General features: G+C 30.2%; 1 protein-coding gene across 4 annotated transcripts in view; it reads left to right on the forward strand.

The window, feature by feature from the left end:
• LOC148307360 (uncharacterized) overlaps positions 1-21,152 on the forward strand; it is an 82,502-nt gene that overhangs the window by 18,614 nt on the left and 42,736 nt on the right. For all 4 annotated transcript variants that reach the window (XM_088263562.1, XM_088263565.1, XM_088263563.1 and 1 more), the window contains one exon: positions 12,762-12,864. The gene's annotated coding sequence lies outside the window, so the exon portion shown is untranslated. The remainder of the gene's footprint in view (positions 1-12,761; positions 12,865-21,152) is intronic.

Below are 21,152 nucleotides of genomic sequence, written 5' to 3' on the forward strand. Positions count from 1 at the left end.
CATTTTTGCACTTAAAAATAATCGAGGTAAAAAATATATATATATAAGATTACTACGTAGCGAACTTCATTTTACAAAAGGTTATAGTTATCGGGTTCACTTAGCTGCGTCTCCAGACTAGAGTTGGGGAGGTCCGGTCATTCAGAAAATCCGCATCAGTGGATCCGTATAAACAAAATGAACAGATCTTTAAGGCCGGATCGTTTGACTGATGGATCATTTTAGTTTTTCCCAGATGAATAAAAAATACATAAATTCAATCGACGTCGATAGCCTATTATTCTTTCATGCGACATGTATTTTTCGTAAAAAAAATGTAATGACATTTTTATAGCCTCTCTCGTTTTCGCTGTCGATCGTTTTAACAATGAATTAACTATAATAACTATAAAGGCTGTGATTAATAAGCCAATGATTCAATGATTCAGTGAAACATGAATAAGAATAATTTTTATTCCGGCTTGACAAAGCGGTGGGTGCATACTTAGTCCGCCATATTTAGTTAACAATTGCATTTTATTTAAAATAACATTACAAACATGTGGAGAGATAATATGAGAAGATAACTTTGCTAGCAATCTGGACAGTGCTGCCAAATTAGTGATCCAGGGAATAAGATATTTAGAGAGCCAGCGAATCAGTGAATCAATAAATCAATAAACTAGTATCTGAACAGATCAGCGTTCGTGAATGAGAATCACTCAAAATTAAGATCTGGTCACTGAATCACTATCTGAACGGATCATTGAGATCCGGAGCTTCACGAACGACCAGGTCTACGCCAGATTGGACCTACAGTTAGCCGAGTGCAAGGCGTTCTGCTTCGAGAGCAGTACAACCGTAGCGGTCGATGAGTGTTGGTATTGTTGCATATCTCTGAGTAATGATACTTCGTGCAATGCCTCATCCAACAAAACACGAGAGATAAATGTACCTTTATAATATTTCTTTTCCTTTTGGTACTGTGCCTGTTTTCAGGCTGGGGCCATATCGATGCCCTGTATCGGTCTCTGTCGGGATAGAATGGCTGCTCTATATTGAGATCCATCCAGTTCTTGATATACTCAATGTAAACCATCCCAATTTATGTACCTTCGAACGGGTTTCCATTTCAACCCCAGAAATGTAGATATGTAATTATATACATTACTGCACCGCGTTTTGTATTACGGTCTGAGAATAAACATTATAAATGACCGAGTGAGACAAGTAATGATAATGATATTGTTATGAGTGACAGAATTAGAGCGTTGATCTCTCTGGCATACAGACGAGTGCGTCAGAGGAACGGAAACCATTTGGCAAATGGAACGGTCAGGGAATCCTGTCCATTCGGGAGAGATGAGGTGCCGAGTGATGTGGAACTCTTCGCGGAACATCTGTAATCGATCTGACATAATAAGAAATGATGTGCATGCATAACTAAATTGTAGTGATATCTTCATTGCATAAGCGTAAAATAAAACAAAAAACAATTACCTAATTTAATTTTTAGGATGTCACTTTGTAAACAACAGTTGTAATTAAATCAATAAAAACACATTTTTACTATCTTAAATTTTCTTTGAAAATGTATACAGTTGCATTATACAGTTTCGAGAAAATTAGTAGATACATCATATAAACGGTTTCTCCTTGTTTTTTTACCGTTTCTCTTGAAATTATAGTAGAGAACTAAAAAATGTAAGATATAAAATACACATATTATGATAAAAATAGTATTTATTTTAAAAAACTAAAATAATGTTTAATAATTTATGTTTGATCCATAAATTCAAATGCATTTCAAAAAGTACTGTTACTGGTACATATGTAGGTACTTGTACATATAATGAAAAATATTCAGTTGTTTATATTTTGTACGTGTTAACACTAACTAAAAATATTAATCTAAGTATTTCAAAGAATCATGGCAGAGTAAAAAAGATCATTTTAGAACAAAACGATTAAAATTCATTCTGTTTTCTCACTTATTAATTACACTATAATATTTCTGTACATTACAAATCGAACAAATGTATCAAAGTACATATATGTTAGTATCAAAATGCCTACCTAATTAAATATCGTTTTGCTTATTTCACAACAGTGAGGAACAAGGACACGAGGCACGAGGTACTGTCCCGTGTCCCGCGATCCTGTGTAGCCGGTAGTTCAATGTCCTGAATATTTACTCACACGCTATAATATATGTATGTACCAAGTACACATCCGTCCATCCATTACGCTAAGTAGTGAAATTACATATAATTTTTCTACTTTATCATGATTTATGATGCCTCTATTACCGCATATTATGTTTTAGAACTACAGTCATAGCAACGCACATTTTGTTTATATACAATATATGTATGTATATATACGCACCACTTGCTTGCAGTTCTCCACCTTACTTCCCAGACCTCCGATCTGTCTCCTAGGTCGTCTAGTGCCCCCTAGAATATTTATGATGGACCTAGAGGGTGGTACTACCCTTGTTATAACGTAATCTGATATATTTCGCATTTTTTACATGCCTTTGATGAGCTTAAGAAATTAACGAACAACTTCATTATTTTTTCCAAAGGAAAATATACATTAACTGCGATTCAAGCAGTTTTTCATCGGGTTCGTAAAATCAAGTCCTACAAGGAAAAACTATACATAATAAAAATCTACAAATTATATACTTATCATATGATTTTAGAATTCACTCATAATTGATTTTGTTTTTACTTTTATGATTTTCACCTACCTCAAAATTCACTTACAAATTTTGCCGTACACTTTTATTAAAGAAAAAGAGAAATATTTGTGTTTTTATTATTTATTTTGGAAAACCAACAGAGAACAATAACATATAAGTATACATCTTTTTGAATTTGCAAAAATATTTAAATTACAAACTATTTCTGTGAGCCTAAGCGGCTCATTATTAAAAATAGGTATCAAATTGTGGTAGAGTGGGTTCGAACTCAGAAACTCCGACTCGAGGGTCTGCTACACTAACCAAAGGACCACAGCCCGACACTTCATTAGTTCTTATGACTATGACGCGTCAGAAAATTATTTCATAAGATTATGTTTTATTATATAAATAAACACTATGTGTATTTACTTTTGGGATTAGGAAAAGGAGGGAATTAGTTACATTATTATTAATCTTTACGATGATCCTTGAATACGTTCGACGGCACAAGTAACGACACAATATTTGCCCATTATTTTATACTTTATCTGTTATCAATATCCATTGAACAAGGACGTTCCCACCGCGGTAATGGCTTTTATTACAGCGAAGGGATTTAACTTCTCGAACGCTCCCCGGATCCTGGGTTCCTTCGTACGAGTACCTCTATCTCTTCCACACTTTATGACCCAAAATCACAGCTGCTGATAGCGACTGATAGATGTTTATTCTGGAAACTTTGTAACTATAATTTACAACCGAAGGCAAAATTTTTAACAAAACAAAACTTTTTTCTTCTTGCCAGTTGAAATATGCCATAAACTGATTATATTCCATACTAGTATGAAACACAATGGTTCTGGGTGTAAAGTATACATTTTTTACAAACTGTGATAGTTTAATGTTTGTCAAGTGTACAATAAGTTTATACTAAACGCATATTTTTACTCTTTTCTTTTCCGTTTTATATTTTTTAAACCCTAGTATAAAATACACGCAATAAAAATTGTGTGTTTTTTTTACAACATTATAAGTGTGTCCAAATAATTATTCACAAATCTGAATTATCTCCAATTATGAGTTATTTTTATATTATTTTTTGATAGACACTCAAGATAGATGAACACTCACTCAAACTCAAAATTTTGCAAATAATTATCCTCTCAAATAATAAGCTAAAATGAAAATAATAAAATGATATTTTCTAGCGTTTCTCAAATAAGTATGTGAAGCCCTGTAAATACCCAGACTTAAATATTCTCCTTCATCTATGTTGAGATGTTAAAAATAATGTAATTGTGTTTTTCTTGTTAGTATTTTATTTTATTTAGCTACTTGTTCTTATTTATATTTAATTTATTTAGGTCGATAGTTGATAATGTCAAGTTATTTTATAATTGAAAAAAAAAACTATTTTCCTTTTAGGATCTTAAATGGATTTTAGGTAGACATTAGAAGCTACTCAAGCTAGTACGAATACGGGTAACCCCTACCCATTAGTGCTATTTTCATTTTTCTTACCTATTATTAGGTACTTCTCAATTTCCTTTCTCATGAAGTAGCGATGTCTTTTACCCTTACTTCCTTCATTATCGTCACCTGTAGCTAAAGAAATACATTATATTCCCGAATCAAGGAATCTAAAGAGTTATACTGATAACCATGCTTTCTTATAACAGAATTAATGATTATGTTAACAACACGTCGATTTGATGCGGTGCCCTATGCACCATTTGGTGCGGATAAGGGTCAAAGAAGAATGGACCAATTGCAATTTTCGAGACCCCTGACCAGGGTTTTTGACGGGGGTGAGGTAAAAAATATACGTAAATTATAAATTGTTGGTGAAAATTTGGTAATTTTTATTCAATTGATATTAATGTTTACTGAGTGTTTTTTTAATGATTTTTTGCTGTTGAAAATAAAATAAAATAAAACATTTTAATTTCAGTAATTGAATCACCAGTCACTTCGCTATAATATCAATCCAATTTTGTTTTAAATTTTACTTGTTAAATACCGTTAATACGACAAATTTCTTAAAATCTATTTAACACGTATTAAAATGCATTTGATTCATCCATTTTTTCAGCAAAAAATAACATTTTAATGAATTTAAGTGGTTTCAATGGTTTAAATATTTTTTATCACGGAAAAAAGTAAAAAAAGGCATTTTTGAATGGCTATAAAAACTAACAAAACTTCATTATACTTTATCATTTTATCGTTTAATCTATGTGCGCTTGATACTGGGAGCAGATTCATTCAGATATATATCTATAATAATAACATTATACTAACCGATGTTTACTGGCGGAGAGAAAATTGTGATTGTTTCCACAAGATGGCGGATAATAGATGATCCAATCTGGCGGAAAGTGATCAAGCGATAAACTTAATATTGGAGCGGTGCGATCATGGAATAAAACATCACGAAGGAGATGCGGTCCAATTCTGTGAAAGAAATCCGGACCGAAAGATATCATTATGTGCTAATTATATTGTTTTTATCAATCGACTTTAAGTGTGTTTTACTAATACACAAAGGGATCTATTACCATTACATAAGTATGGGTATTTTAGTAACTTCGGATGAAGAATTGCTGCTCGTTTTGGAATATGGTAAAGCGATTTTTGAATACTAAACAATTTGTGAAAGCAATCGTATGTATCTTAACGATATGACACGGAATTGATCTTTTCTTGAATGTTTTTCAAGAAAAGATTAATTAACGGAATTAATCATTTAATAATATTTTACGTTACATTAAATATTGTTTATAACTACTATTTTAACTTAACGATAATAAAGATCGGTTTCAAAACAGCCTTCTTCCTTAAGACTAATCGATAATAATACTAGTACTTATGTTAATACTAAAACTAATACTAGTAGTAGTACTAGTATTAAAAAATACGTGAAAAGACTCGACTGATATGTTTTATTTTATGGCCTAATTAATGCAGAGCAGTTTGTAAAATCATATTTTTTACGACTCAAAGTACACTGTTAACAATAACGGAGGATGAAGAAAATACCCCATATTGTAGTTTAGAAAATATACTTGTATCAGAATATTTCAAGGAAAAATCGCGATTTTCTATGGCAATACCGCGAGCGAAAGAAAAAACTTTGCTATGGTGAAACCTTGATTAGATATCGATTTCCCACAAACAAGTTTTTTTGACTTAGACCTTTCGGTGGATAATATAGAATCCTCTATAGTAAGCTGCATGAACAAATAGTTTTTTGCCTAAATTCTGTCGAACTTTCCCGCGAAACTTTGTAAGGAATAATAATTTTTTATACGCATGACGTAAGCCCAAAGATGTTTGCAAAGACAGAGTTATGTTACTTTCTATCCTCTCTGCTCCTTGTCATAATGTTTTTATACAAAATAATTTTATGTTTACTTTAAGCTGAATTTTTACTTTTTCTGAATATTCAAAGTTTTGGATCTACGATTATGTATCTTGAACCTACCTTTTTAATGGTGAATAATTCAAACAGTTAGGTATTTGATAAACAATTATTAGTTGACGTTAACTAATAACTATTAATATTAATGTACTCGTATTTTTTATCAATGATTAACCAAAGTTTATAAAAAAATATAGAAATAATTTTAACAATATTTAGTGAATCGTCGAAATGTAAGAGGAGATCGGTTGGATGGAAGATATTTGTGGCCAGTAGACGAGATAAGAACGATAGGTAGATTCCCGAGTCGGGACACATAAAAAGCATTTTCTTATGTCGGTAGAAAAGAGTGAAAATATTGTTGTTGCTAAGAAAGCATATTTCCGTCCTTTTGTGCTGTCGCGTCCCATAAAGTTCTCGGAATAAAGAAACTCATTTGCACTGAATGGATAGAGTCACATTCCGTCAGCTTTATTGTGATTTCTAGGGAAATTTTATACTAAAATGTCCTTCTTCATTCTTCATCGCTTTAATTTAGTTACCTTTTGCTTTTATTCTGACGTAATATATTGCCAATATAAGCTGGTACTACCTACTCCTTCAAAAATGTACTATTTTTTTTACATTTTACATTTTTACTAACGACCGTAGCCAATTCGTACAAAACATATCACATAGTTTAAATATACAGTATAACATACACTATTTAAATTAATTTTGCTCGAAAAAAATTATTAAATAATGGATTTAAACACCTGCCTTGATGATGTCGGTAACGATGAAACTCTATCACTGGTCGAATAAAATACAAGTGAAAAAACTATAAAGTTGTTGTTTTATTGAAGGCTATATATAACTTTGGCCGCCTAATTAGTCGAAATACCCCTAAGTGCGACTGAGGAAAAAAATTTATTAGAAAATCCCCTTTAAGAAAAAAGGGACGATTCAAAATATTTGCCCACATTATAGCTTCACCTTACGGAAACCTGGAAGATCATTCCAACTCTTACCGAGGAGTTGAATCCCCCTGTTGTGAACTTACTGTAATATCACCTTGCAAATAAATAAATTCTTCTTAAATATTTCATATTAAAAAAAAGAGAGATATTTGTGTTTTTATTACTTATACACAAATATTATTTCAATTTCATATTATTTCTGTAAGCCTAAGCGGCTCATTATTAGAAATAGGTATCAAATTGTGGTAGAGTGGGTTCGAACCAAGAAACTCTGACTTTAGAGTCCGCGACACTAACCACGGGACCACAACCCGATACTACTTACATTTGTCTGTTTCTTCCATTTGTCTATCTACTTGTAAGCAGGTATAAACGGACATTCCACGTTTTATATTATATAAGTATGTATTTTACATTGTATAATGCGTATTTAACATATGTATTTTTTTACATGATTATTATTCGGTCTTGAAATAAAAGATTGATCACCGATCTCTATCAGTATATAATATCCGCACAAATATACTCCTTTTCACCGCTACCTGAAGCCTGATGTATTCCCTCATCAATCATAAAAATATGTCTGAAACTTCTATTTTCCACGCTTCGAGAAAAACTAAACTTCGTAGTTCATAAATAATATTATTTTTTATTTTAGCCCTAATCTCGTATTATTAATATTTTGAGTAGGTGTATAAATATTCATTCATGAATATACATAAATCGGTATTTTTTAAGAAAAATATATTTTTACATTTATTTTCAATTGGTAACGATCTTGTAATTTTAAATGCGCTGAGCTTCTCCAAAAAAGAGACTGAGATCTTGTACTTGAAGAGGGACTTTTTTCTTCTTCTTTCTTGTTGTTGATACTGATATTATATAATATACATTTAAAAAATATATTACTGGGGAACATTTATTCTTATAACATGAAATAAAACCGAGGTTTTGAGGGTTACTTTTTGAAAGAATGTACACTTCGTAATGAAAATGTTAACTTCTCTTTGGAATTGATGCCTCGCAGAACTAACTAACCATTAGATCAATTCAATACTTTTTTAGGTGGGCTTTTGAAATAAAAGTGTCAGATGCAGCGGCTTATGCATGTGATTACGTAGATCCTGCATTAAAACTAGGGATTTTTTATGCAAATATTCAATCAAAACATATGTTATAAGCATCTCAACAGACACAAGTAAGTACACATAAGTGCCGTTATATCACGATCATGGTGATATATTGTTCCATTTCCTCAACTTGCGGTAGGATGAAAAAAAAACACGCATCATAATAATATTATTGAAACGTTAATATGATTGATACATTACTCTCGTATTCCAATTAAACAATCTTTTAACGTAAAGATCATATTAAATTATTCCTTACTACGTTAACATCATAGAAAAATGTGGATAGAATCAAAATACGTATCTCCAATTTGACGGATAGAAATTGCGAGTACTTGCAATATTCGATTGATGAAACGCATCCCTGATAAATTCCAAATTATAGCAAATCAATGTTCTCTGTTCCTCATGGTGCATAGGGCACTGATTAGAATATTGTCTATTGAAAAGAACATAGTAATATTAGGGCGAAAATATGCACACTTTTTTATTAAATGCATTAATTAAATAATTTGCAAACGAGTTAAGACATGATTAACAAAAACCTCAACCTTTGTTGAGTATTGCTACAATTCCTGGTTAATCCTGCGCTTAGCGTTCGTCAATCGTTAACCGACATAACGTGACGTCACGTATGACAGTTTGGCTTACTCCGGGGCTTACATTCGGCCATCGATAAACCAACGGGTTCGACGCTGTACGCAGGATTAGCATGATTCGATGTCGGGCGTCTAATGAAGATTAAATTCGCTTTCCCATTATGTGAATTGCGTTTAAAGATCTAATTATTTTTTCAGTTCAACTTCGTTGACGTTGGAAAGCGTCACTTTCCAATAAATATATTTTTAATTTTCAGATTTTCTTCTTTTAATAGTATTTCTACTTTTTAATTTTTTTCCTTGCTGTTAGATATATGACATTTACTGTAACTTGTTTTCCTCACCATATCTGACACTCATTGTTATCTTTATATTATTTGTAAAATATATATTTACCATATGAATCTTAATGACCGGCATAATTTACATTGATTTGAAACAAAATAAGTTGGTGGTATATCATAATTATAATGTCAATCGGTTTCGAAGCATGTTGTTTTGTAAGTTATGAAACGGAATATAACAAAGTAAGTGCTTTAAATATTAATTACAAATAAATTTAATATTTTGTGGGGCACAGCTTGAAGTACATAAGATTTTTTACTTTTTAAGGAAGTGGATATTTCTCAACACGATTATATCCATCGTCGATGTTGATTTCTATACATATCTGTACTAGTTCACTTGCAGAAATATTATTTGTAGCATTTTTCCAACGTTTTACAATGAATTGGAGGTTAATTCACCTTATTAGGAGCTAATGAGCTGATACATTCTTGAGTTCCCATGCTATGTATTATGTGCTCGTATCACTCGAGTTCTGTTATATTCCGTTACATGTATTTCTGATGAGTAGGTTACAGCAATCGTAAATACTGCCTTGACGTTTTAACATATTTACACTTGATTTGTTTTTTGAATTACCTAACGTTCAAGTGACTCTGAAATGTAGCTACGGCTTATGCAGCATCACCTATCATGCTTATGCGCATAGCATCCTTCACTAATTATTTTTTGAGCAAAAAATCTTATATTCGGAAAATTTTCTGTTGAAATTGTAATTTTGTAGTTGAAATTGTATAAATTCAACTAAAAAAAAGTTCTTAAATAATAATATACTTTGTCATAAAATAAATAATTAAAAAAAAAAAAAATATCACATGACCGCAAGCCACACGTAAAGGCGCCGCGGGCCGCACGTAGAGGCGCCGCGGTTGGCCAGGCCTGGTTTAAAGTTACTATAATTTCATGTAATTCATGAGTGAAAATTCTAGGCAAAAACACTCGCTGTTTTTTCCATTTACACGTGATTTTTTATGCACATTAATTTGTGGAAAATGGCGTAAAAAAGATTGCGGTGCATGCTATATTCGTGAAGAAAATTGTATGAAAGTAAAATATCACAATATGAAGCAACGTTTCTCTACATGACAAAATTAATTATTGATCTAGATTCTATTCTCTCAGTTTATACCTTTAAAAGACTTTTAAATATATATTTTCTCAGTAATATATATTTTGACACTTTAAAGAAAATGTTACATTTTAATGTTTTAAAATATTATTTCATTTGTCATAAAATTTGCATACATAAATTGTCTCTACACATTACTAAGACTAAATATGCTGTATTTTATAAAATAAGGTTTGGGGCCTAGCTCAGAACGGCCATTAACTTTACCTAGTGAGGAAAGACAGTGTCTTGTAATAAAATTGTAATATAAAATATAAAACATACACAATAAAACGAACTGTGGGTAATTTTTTTTGTAGTTGTAATTGAAAGATAACTTAAACACGTGTGTGGACGTTGCGTTTGTTTTTAAAAATTTTCACAAGATCAGGTTTAAAGCAAACAGGTTCTTTTTCCAGGCTGATTAATACTTTAAAAAATATTAATACATTATAAAAATATTAACATTGCCTTTAAACAATGTTATTTTGTATGCTATTAAATCTCAAGTTTGCGCATTAAATATTTATTCTAAATGATTTAATTTAAAAAGAAACATTGATTGATTCGCCAGTCATTTTTGTGGTAATATGTATCCATTTTATTTATTTTTTTCTTCTAAATACTACTTCTCTTAACATCCATCGTAACACCGATAGAAAAAAACTAATTCTTAATTCTAGAGTCATGTCCTTGGGACGTTGAACGATGAAGAGGGGAAATTTATAAAAAATATTACCAGGCAATCATAAGAAAGTGTCGATAATGCGGTTTGCTGAAAAGCTCGAACGAGTTGGCAAACGACCTTTGTGAAACTATTAATCATAAGTTCGGCAATTTAGCGCTGTATCACAACCCCTTCGGGTCACACCTCATTAACGGGGCTTAAGAAGTTAAATGGAGTGGCTTTTTTGGTTCATTGGTTACTTAAGGATCCTGAATATCACATTAAATATTTCAGGCAGCCGTATACTCAGCAGAGAACTGCAAATCTACAATTTTTATTATTGTGTTTTTTTTTACATTTCAATATTTCTCATCATTTCATGAAATGTGCATTAATTTATACCATATTAACCTACATATATGTATAACGTAAGCGAAAAATCCAGAATAGACGCAGCCTGTGTTTGGATAAACAATATTTAATACACAATATGGTATGAAGTTAAATACAATGATCTTAGAATAAAAAAATAAGGTAGAAAAGTAGTAAGTTGTTTTTAAAAAATCAACGTTAAAACATAATTACGAATATCAAAGTATAAGTAGTAAAATAACGAATTTATATGTTTGTATTCATGAAATTCATTCATTCATATGTCGGACTACTCATCAAATAAATGATAAACAGGTAAAAATATATGATAACTGATTAATAATTACTTAAGTATATTTGATATTTAAATTTAAATTACTCAACGTTATAAAAATAAAATCTTAACTTTTTAACAAGTAAAATATAATAGGCTCATTGGAATAAAAATACGAAGTGTGTTTTATTCCGGGATTGTTTTTTTTTTATGGTATTGCATATGATTGCTTTTAGTGCACTGGAGCCAAAGAATAAATATAATTCTTGAAACATATCCTAAATGTGTACCATACAACTTTATTTTTTAAATTGTTTCCCTTGTTTTTAACTCTCTTTTCCAAATTGAGTATTTTTTTGACGATACGGCTCATTGGAGTTTTAGATTAACCCTAATTACAAGTACATAGATTTTTTTATGTAAAAGGGTGTGCTATATGATTAAAAAGATAGATCCTTTGATATCAAGCTTTATTTGAAACACAACAAGGTGTTTAAGCGCCGTGTGAAATCGCATTAACAGCAAGTAATTAACCTTCATTTAGTCGCACGATGTCGGTTAACGATGACGATGTCGAAATAATATTTAAGAACTTTACTTTTAGACTTCAGTGTTTGAGACTGTTTTCCTCGTAGTAACAAACTGACAGTACCACAATTTACACAAGCTGTTTTGTTTTTTATACAATCCCACGTGTCTTACCCAGGGCTGTTTTTTCAAAAAAAAAGGTCCCGGAACTCACTTCATGTCAAGCTTTTTACCAAAAAAAAGAAGAAATATTCATTAAAATACCATTAAATAAAATTTTGACGAATTAAATAAATATAGATTGTAATTACGTAAGTACAAACATTATTTCGTCTAATTGATTTTGAAAATTAAAAAAAATATATCCGTGAAAACTGTAACGCAATTTCACCGCGAAACATAGAAAAAAAAGGTCTGGTCTTACCCATTTTTATTCTCTTTACCTATTTAACATTCTTCTTATACATACAGGAGTAATGCTCTTCTCCTTGAGCATTTTTATTTGTATCATTAGTATTCTATCAAATAAAAAATATTTTTCTCTATATTAAAGAATTTGAAGCCTAGGATCATGTCTATCCGAAGTTTGAGTTTGAGATAAATCGATAAACGAATAAGCGTTCGTTTTACAATAATCGATTTTATGTGTTGGAATAACCTATGAAACTTATTTTTAATGAAATTTTTCAGGTCGACGCGTTCCGACAGCTTCTCTGCCTGCTCTCACGGATGTATTGAGTACAGTTAGAGCTGCTTGGACTTCACCCACATCTCTACTGAGCCAAGGTTACAAGTACGTAAATTATTTGAATTTTTTACTCTTTTTTTAAGTAGATAAAATATTATTCTCAATATTAATATTTAAAGCATTTACTTTGTGATCAGTCATTTTTACATATTTTTTTTACAAAAATGTTAATAATATTAGTCTATAACCACTCACCGAGATTTTTATGTCTACCGGTTTCGGGTACGTCTCGAAACCGGTAGACATATTTTTGTAAAAATATAGATAAAATATTGTTTATTATCAACATTATAGTTAAATTACAGCATTCTCCTCCTCTTTTATTTTCAACGAAAACCCTATATGATTTATTGAAAAATTAAAAACTATTTAAAAAATGCGTTCCCTTAGACAAATGTGGGGAAAAATCGATGTATGATACTGAAAAAATTCAAAAGATTAATAAAGTTCTTTGAGTCGTTATGGACATAAGAAGATAATGGATAATAAGAGAATGAGAGAATGACTACGAAGGTATTTTTGGCAAATGTCGGGAGAACAGAAGGAGGACGTCTAAAAAGAATTAGTACGACCAGATCAATTAGAACCTAAGATCTGATGTCAAAGGTCTACGTAACCGGAGGGCATGTATTATTAGATGTGATAGAAGCTACAAATGTATGTCAGGACAGAAGAGAATCTATACTTACCCAAACGAGGGAACGGCGGGGTGGTAGTAGTAGTAATAATTTGGATAATAATTATTCGGTAGGTGTTAATGTTAACAATTTAAAGGACAAATTTCTATTTTTAATATTGTAATTAAAATTAATATAAATCATACTGTAATTTAAATTTTAAATGAATTTATTCATTTTGGCGACATCTGCTAAGGTATTGTTTGAACTGGGTACAATAAAACAAATGGACGTATAAAAGTTGATGATTGTGTTATTACAATACCTATGTCGTAATTATTGGATTTTTTATTATTAAAATAATGCCTTCGGAACATATTCACAATATTCCTGGTTCGCACGCCATGAATTGAAAAAGTAAATAAATAAAATATCCGTGCGCTTATGGTATTTTATCTGTTTTAATTTTAGCACATGATCAAAAACACAATTTATTTAAATCATCCTCTTTTTCTTACCCCTATATGCACCCAGTGCTGCTTAGTGTACTTCAGTGTTATTTTGATCTTTAATTATACTAAGGTGATCCGATCTGAGCTTTAGGTACCAGGGTGAAATCACTTATAATCTATAATTTATTTTAACCCCCCCTGGAAATAGAACCTGGGATCTTCAGTTTGGTAGCCAAACGCGCTTGTACACTACGGAGGCGGACATTTTGGATGTTTTTTTTTGTTTTTTTTTTTTTTTTTAATATTATGTAATAAATTTTAACATAACAATACTAATGGTTTTAGCATTATAATTGTAAAACTTTATAATTATAAACCATATAATTTTTAAGTAAGACTATACAACCTATCTTTCCCCACACTAATTCGAGCTATCGTTCCATAATCGTACAAATTTATTTAATGTTTCGGCATTCTCTTTGTAGTAAGACAGGATGAAATTAAAATTAAAACACTTGACGACTAGTTTTGGAAGCTACAGATGCTTCCATCTTCGAGTGTAAATATAAACTAATTTAGTTACTTTAGCTTCCGTTACTTGTCGGTAAAATAAAAATAAATATAACTCAAGTGGTAAAAAACAAGCGTTTTAATTTTAATTTTACCTTACAACTTACCATACAACCTACTTTTAAGCATCCTTGAGGTAACATTTTACGAAAATAGCATTATATAAATTATCCAAAAATATTATTATATTAAAAAACAATACGTGAACTTCACTTGTTCTTTGTGACATTTTGATTTTGAATGTATTTTTTTGATAAACCCCTGCGTCAGGTAGTCTTATAACAAGCCAATCTGAACAATTGGGTAGATTTTGTCAAATTTATTCTGGGGATTTTCCCGATGTTACATTCACCCCCGACCCCGAGACAACTAACCTCACCTCATCCCTCTTTATGACCGAATATTTTCTCCTTGTTTTCCCGCGAACAGGACAGGGAAGCAATTCTCAAAATTCAATTTGTGTTGCTTCAATTTTGAGACTTTTTGAGACAAGAAAGTGATTTATCAGCATTTAAAAAATGAAATTCATTATTCTTTTTAATATTTTTTGCCGTTACTTTGTGTAACATGTAACATAAACTTGTTTACCTTTTCATCTACATATAAAAGTAGTTTAAGTGTCCAACAAAATTTTTATTTTAAAATAATAAATGAGTTTTGAAACGTCATTAAAATATGCTGAAAATGACAAAAGCATTAAAATACTGTGTTTTTGCGATGTAGTTTTTCGTAAACATCTTGTAAACACTGTATATAAGATTTTTTAAGTTTATATTTTACCCGCATTCACAAGATCCATTAAGAATTGTACATACTCTTAAATATCATATTCAATAGTAAAAAAAAATTATATTCAACATAAAAAAAAAATCATATTCAATAGTAAAATACCAGCACTGTGCCAATAACGTGCTAATAATCCCATAGCGAATGCCACCGCGTTCGTTGTTTTTAAATCAAGATAATTTATCTCTGTTACTTTATATCTGCATTTTTTATTTATACCCATGCATTACTTTATTTATTGTCTCTTTGACATTAAATTTATTTTTTTATTGAGTTTACGTTATCTCTCAAAATGATTTTTTTTCGATTATGGATCAACATTTGATGAATAAACACCGTTTTCTCTTCTTAATACATTAAACGTTGGCAGCCATCAGACAAAGCATAGAAAATGACACTTAACAGCTGCTATCATAAACTGACTATCGAATGACAGGACGAAATTGGCTTGAAAAATCGTTAAAAATAAATAAACTTTAGTATTAATCAGTCTTGATAAAGAAGCGGTTAGCTTCGAAACCGGTTGACATTATAATTAAGTTATTATAAAATATTTTTAGTGATTTTAAAACAAAGTTACATTTTAATTATAAATAAATTTGTGTGATGAATTGGCTAATGCATGCCAATAATTGGATCTGATTTACAAAAATAAATAGCGGTTCTAAATATAGTTGTGTTATTATTAAATATTAACAATTTAAAAATATAATTGTAAGGACCTCTTTTAAAACAAATGTACTAAGGAAGGTTTGTTGAGATGGTTTTGACATGAAGAAAATGAGTGAAGAAAGAACAATTAAACAAATTTACTAAGCAAATGTAGTTGGAAATAGGGGCAAAGAGAGACTGAAGAAAACTTGGCATGATCAAGTATTTTAAATGCTTAAAAGTGGTCAGGCCAGGAGTCGGAAAAATTGGCGGGTATGTATATGGAGTGGTGTGGCGTTCTATTCTCTCTGCCTACCCCTGCGTGGAGGCAGCGTGATGTGTCACGCATGTTAGACCGATACCCCTAATATCGAGTTTTATGAATAGTTTTGAGAATTGAGGTCTCGGTTCTTAAAATGAATCGTAAAATGTTCCCTAACTCGCAAATCCACCAAAACTTTTTTTTAGGTAGGTGTACTTTGCGTATAATACCGACCCTTCATTAAGGTTTTAACGAGTGTAGGAACTTGCCCTAAATGTCTGACGCTTGTCTTAGACCATAAAAAATATGGACTCTTACAAGAATAATGATTTTTTCCGAATAATATATCCGCTGAACTCACTACAATCATGCCAAATATTCGTTTCATTTAAAAAGTCGTTTGGATGAAAAAAATGCTCTATTACTTAAATCAAAAGAGTAGATTTTATTTTCTAATCAATAGAGGGTCACTAGTAGTTTATTTTCCGGGATACTAATTCTGTTATTAGTCAACATTTTAAACCTTTCATATAAATTCAGTCAAAACCTCTTTTAATTTTTTTTCATTAAGATCGACATCATTCGATTTAGGCCTAAAAAAAGTGAAATTAAATTATTATTTTATCTGATGACATACAAAACAACTTTGGTATAAGATCACTATCTAACATGGTGATTTTATAACAAAGTTATAAAATGGTAAATTATAATGTTGCTGCTTCAAATATCAAATATTTTCTTCTATCTTATAATTACATTTCTGGTCTATTTTTAAGTTTTAGAAAAAATATTAATCTTCAAGTTTTTTAAAAATCTTATTAATAAAAAATTATTGCATATAATTTGACTGCTTTAGTTTAAAGTATGATATATATATATATATATATATATATATATATATATATATATATATATATATATATGTATATATATATATATATATATATATATATATATATATATATACATATATATATATATATATATATATATATATATATATATATATATATATATATATATATATATATATATATATATATATATATATATACATATATATATATATATATATATATATATATATATATATATATATATATACACACATATATATATATATATATATATATATATATATATATATATATATATATATATATATATATATATATATATACACACATATATCTATATATATATATATATATATATATATATATATATATATATATATATATATATATATATATATATATATATATATATATACATAATTCAAGATTGGAGTCCCAAAATTTTGGATTTAGACATTACTAATGTCCTCTCTAATAAAGGGAAATCTGCTACATTCAAATAATAAAGTTTCAATGCAACTGGTTTATTTATCTGTCTTTGATTTACCAAATAATCGTATACTTAATTCAAAATAAATAAATAATAATTTTAGGTACTGTCCATATATTCTTACGTAGGGCCTAAAATATTTGTGTGAGTCTATTGTTTGATGTGAAGTACATATATGTATATATATACTACCACTAGTGCAGGTAGAGCCGCTACCCGCAAGGCTCACGTGTGGGGGTGGGTAGGTACAGCAGTAACCACCCCTACGTTATGTGGCGCCAGGGTCGCTAACCCCTGTGTGACCTAGCCCAATATTTAATTACAGGTAACACACTACATTCGCCAGGAGATACTTAATAGCATTATCTCTGGGATTTTGTAACACTGTGTTTTGTAATATAATTGGATATACCATTTTACAAATGTCTATTCACCATGCTCTCCTGTTACGTAGACTTTTGACAGGGTCGAATTTTAGGTTTTGATCGATTTGGTCGTGTCAAGTCTTTCTCGGCCATCCTCGGTTAGTTCTGTTTTCCCATTCATATTTCCCAAATACTGTCTTAGTAATTTTTTGTCATCTCGACATGTCCAAACCATTTTAAAGAACCTATCTTTATCTTTTGAATTATCCTTAATTCAATCTTACATCCTTTTCTGTTTTTTTTTTGTATTCTATCTTTCATCTTTTTTCTACAAATTCTTCTAACATAAGACTTAGCGTTCAGCATTATTTCTTCAATTCAATGTTTCACTTCCATGCATCTTTATATCATTTTGTCAAACTTCCATTTACATCCTAGATATAATAAGTTAAGTATATAAGTCAATGCTACATTATGTTATACGTATTTTTATTTTAAAATAAGGTAAGTTACAGAAGATAAAAGATTTGATAGTATAAATTCGTCTTGCGTTTCAAGTTTTCTCTCTATTAAGCGTCAATATGCTGAGATTTCGTGGAAACCTTTTTGATAATGAGTAAATATGGTTCTATTTCACAGTAATAATGAAATAATAAATAAAGAAATAGAGCCCATTAGCGAGACTATAAAACCCCAAAGAAATAAAAGCTCACATATATGATGTGCACGATATAGTTGTATAGGGCTACGTAACTCCTTCCCCGAGCACTCTGCACAAATTACACGTTCTTATTATCTCAAGTATTTTCATGTTATAAAACAAGCGCCGGTAATCGATTATTCGGTTTTGGTAATTTCCTTAGCGTGTATTTTGCCAAAGAAAAATTACGCAACGAAATTTGTTCAAGTTTCTAATAATATGGTAATGGTTGAGGCAATTTTTTTGGAGTAACGTTAACGTAAAAATAGGCAAGTGTATTCCACTGTTAGATGGGGCGACTTCGATCGTTGTGGTACTAAATTCGAACCAAGCTACTCACTCGTATAATGCTTTTTCAACAAATCCCAGCAATCGCAAAAACCATTTATTTATACCTAGATATACATATATTTTTTAAATAAACATTTTTCATTTTTATTTTTATTGGAATAGAAATTAAAAAAATTAAGAAAGAAGGTGAAATTGGAATTAAAGAAAAAATGTAATGTTTATGGCGTAATTTGATGTCCAATTTCGTTTTCCGTATGCAAAATTTATGAATGTTTTTCTAATAATTCTTATTTGTTTGTGTAATTCTACAAATCATCTTTTTTATTGAAATTTTTAACTTTACTACAGAGGAATAAATAAATAAATCTTTATCTACAGAGATAAAGATTTATTTCATGAAGTTCCATTTTTTTTATTTTCACAACAATTATAATATTCTTACCCTTTAAAGATTATAAAAATATAACTGTTTTTTCTTATTTAGATATTTCACTGTGCCTTCACCTGCTTCCATTGCACATAAAGAGATTAAAAATCAAAATATTCATACAAGAACTTTCTATAAATAGATAATGAATGTAGGAAGAAATGAATTGGATTTTGTTTTAAAATACAAGAAACTGGTAAATAATTTATAAACACTTCTTAACTCTTATCCGCACGCAATGGTGCATAGGGACTGCATCGTATAGAAACAGTGTTATCTTGATCGTTAAATACACGAAGGAAAGATGATCAGCCTTCCGCTTCAGGTACCAACCAGTCCAGAGTCATATTAAATAAATATTAGACTTATATTTATTTTGACCCTCTTGGGAATCAAACCCGGGACCTCCAGCATGGTAGCCTAGTGCGCTAACCACTACACTAAACATTGATTTATTAAGTGATGTAAAAATGTGCCCTAGGCATGGGAAATTATTGTAAAGGCTTATCAATTCACAATTAAATCGTAATTATGCGTTTGATAAATATAAAAAAAAGTTGTTTACATCGGATAAAAAATGTTTAAGTTATGTGGTATTATAATATATTGTACGTAATGATAATTAGGATACATTAGGGTTCTTTATTGATTTTACCAAAAGTATGTCTACGGGGCGCATTAACCTTTTATCTTCGCACGCAAACCATTGTTCAACATTCGCAGAAGGAATTTGGAATTTTATATATTTTTTATTTTACCAAATACGAACAAAACGACCGTAGCGCAACCAAGTTATAGTTCCTGAGAACCTATAAAAGCAGCTTTTCCTCGATAAATATTTTTTTACTAGCCGAAACCTCGTTACCTTCGTCTCTTATGCTCTCCCGTTACTTTCATTTAAAAACATAATAAAATTATTTGTCAAACATGCGAAGAGGTATATTATACATAGTGAATCGGACCATTCGTCCCTCCCACTGACTCCTAAATGTGACATGACATGAAAATGAAAAAAAAAAACTTCCTTGAAAAAATTCTGTAAAATATATTTTTCGGGTAGTATTTTTTAAGTAGTAGGCGATATCTGGGTAAAACTTGGTGTCAACATTTGAAATTAAAATGCAAACATGGGTTGAAGGTAAACATGTATCGTGGGAGAAAATATTTCCTGAAATTTGAGCAGTGTGGTTGTGAATCATGGTAGAATGTTGAATGTGTATATTTATACACTTTTGCCACTATTTGGTCACTTAAACCAGCCTACGATAAGTCGTTAGCCCTGTAAATACCCAGATTTACATATTGTTCTTCATCTATGTTGAGATGTCAAATATAAAATTACCCCTAAGAGGAGGAACTCAGATTAGTGAACAAGGATTGGACACACCAAAAATTTTATGAATAAAATAACTGGTCAAATTATAAGCTTTTTAAAAATTTAAAATCATATTTTCAGGCGTCTCTTAGTATATGAAATAATTCGAAGAGAATCTAGCACACATTAAAAAATAAGGGTTTCTGATAAATAAAAAGCTTACACAAATCAACGAAAGCTGCTGCTGAGAACTCATACATGACAAAATGTGTCAGTTATATGTATGATGTATTTCATAATTTCAGTAGCAGTAGTAGTAGTAGTAGTAATACCCGGACTACTCATTTACATAGCAGTAAATAATTAATCATTTATTTATCTGAAAACATTATTCTAATACTTCGAGTAGCGATTCTTGGAAATCTTATGTTATGCTCAAATATAATTCCGATCACATTCTCCTTCGCCAACATTGTCAGCGAATACCAAAAGGATATTTATAATTTTTTCTTCAGTAGAACGAAATATCCAGAACATCGCCATTAAAATA

The sequence above is a fragment of the Brachycentrus maculatus genome, unplaced genomic scaffold, assembly GCF_059751285.1.
Source record: "Brachycentrus maculatus isolate JH-2025_06_01 unplaced genomic scaffold, ASM5975128v1 h1tg000201l, whole genome shotgun sequence".
NCBI lineage: Eukaryota > Metazoa > Arthropoda > Insecta > Trichoptera > Brachycentridae > Brachycentrus > Brachycentrus maculatus.